We start from the raw sequence: 1927 nt of genomic DNA on the forward strand, positions 1-1927 counted from the left end.
AAGACAGTTAAATCCCCAGCCACACTCTTAACTGAAACATTTGAAAATGTTTGTACAAAGAAAGTTTTCAACTGTCTGTCCTGTATTCAAGAGCTTCTGTATGGTCCTACAAGATGTATCACTTTCAAGTAATACAATCTTAGCAAATAAATCAAATCAAAATGACCAATCTTAGCCATACACACATACAAAGCAGTACTGAAAAACCGTCACTTGAGAATAGTAAAAGTACATGACAGAGAGAATTAAAAAAGCAGAGAGGTCAGAGAATCATTAGTACGCAAAAGAAGTATTAGCAAAATGAAATTGTACAGGGAACTGTACCATCAATGCCTTCCTGCTGATTTCAATCTTACTTTTAAAGGTTCAGCACAGACAACTAAGGTGACCACATATTTGCTACTAACAAAGGCAGAAAATCTTGCACGCAGGTTTTCCTAAACAAGAGCCAACGAAACCAGGGTCCCACCATACTCAACAGCTCAGATTTCAGAAAGCTGTTTTCAGTAAACCGATCAGATTTTAGAAAGTTGTTTTGAGTAAACACACTGATTTCAATGTCCCGTAACGTGGCGTATCTCAGGAACAGAAATGCAATCCAGATTAATCTGAAAAGCTGAGAATACCCTCCTCAATGGGTAGCAAAACAGGTTTCTGACCTGCCTGAAATCCAACTTAAAAACAGAAGTATTCATACCTACAGACAAAGCAAATGGATAAGAAAAGCAAGCCGTTACAACAAACGAGTTTTCGCTTTGTTCAAAAAATCATCACTGGGATATCACTTTTAAATGGCAGAAATAAACTGACTGACACACACATGGGTTTCCATTTCTGAAGTGCTGTCTCTGAACTATAAGCTTCTTGCAACAGATTTTTTTAAGAAAAAAACGGTTCTGTTAGTCTGTGCCAGATTTTAGATCTGTTAAGCAAGTATGAAAAGACCCATATGTCTGAATTCTAAAAGTCATAGCTCACCTTTCTCTTTCTTCTTTCCTCATCATCTAGATGCTTTTCTTTTTCCTTCTCAGACTTCTTTTTCTTTTTTTTCTTCTTTTCTTTATGTCGTTCTCGCTCATGATCTGATCTGTCGTCATAGTAACTGGAATCATGCCCCGACCCGGAAAGCTCAGTCACTTCACTTCCTCCAACTTTAAGCACCAGCTTTAAAGGTTTTTCCAGGGGCTTATCCACGTAATCTAAGTTTAAGTAGTAAAAGTTTTCATAAATGAAGGTGATAATGTACAGTAATTACTGATGTTTCTTCTCGAAATACTGTTTTCAAGATTTAGCTGCAGTTTGAGAAGACATGCGATGTATTTGGAGGGAATAATAACGGCATGCTAACAAATCCAAGATAAGAAAGTTGTTCAGCACGTTTTACATCACGATTTTCCCACAAACATAAGGAACTAACTCCTGGGCTTTCCCTGGAAACATCCCGAGACTCAGGTGAAACCAAGCGCCGCTCAGCCACTGCAGGAACCGGAATCCATCGGTAACAGCCGTTCTAAACACGGAGACGCTTAGGGGGTTGTCTCAAAACACCCCACAACCACCTGCCCCCACAACCACCGGCCCCTCCCGGGCCGCCTCCCGCTTCCCCTCTCCCGCCTCACACCCCGCCGCCTCCCTCCATCCCCGCCCCTCCCGGACAACGGGATGACGGCACCGGCGGCCTGGCCCCGGGGCGCTCGCCCACCTCCGGCAGCTCACACGTTCAGTCTAGGGCATCCCCCTTCCAGGCGCTCCGCTGCCACCCAGCCCACCGAGGGCCGCCGCCGGCAGCCATAGGGGGGTGAGGGCGATGGCTCCCCCCCCGCCGCGCGCCGCCTCTGTACCACCCCCGCTTCTTACCGCTGTAGGCGGTGGCGGAGGTCGAGCGCCATTCCGCCTTCTCTGCCTTGTGTTTCTTGTGCTTCTTCCC

General features: G+C 45.4%; 1 long non-coding RNA gene across 1 annotated transcript; it reads right to left on the bottom strand.

The window, feature by feature from the left end:
• Positions 1 to 977: 977 nt before the first annotated feature.
• Positions 978 to 1927, bottom strand: LOC106900283. Its single transcript, XR_001414130.1, has 2 exons — positions 1858 to 1927; positions 978 to 1199 (listed from the first exon to the last, which is right to left on the bottom strand). It is a non-coding gene; the product is annotated as an uncharacterized LOC106900283 (long non-coding RNA).

The sequence above is a fragment of the Calidris pugnax genome, unplaced genomic scaffold (genome assembly GCF_001431845.1).
Source record: "Calidris pugnax isolate Ruff unplaced genomic scaffold, ASM143184v1 scaffold1846, whole genome shotgun sequence".
NCBI classification, from domain to species: Eukaryota; Metazoa; Chordata; class Aves; order Charadriiformes; family Scolopacidae; genus Calidris; species Calidris pugnax.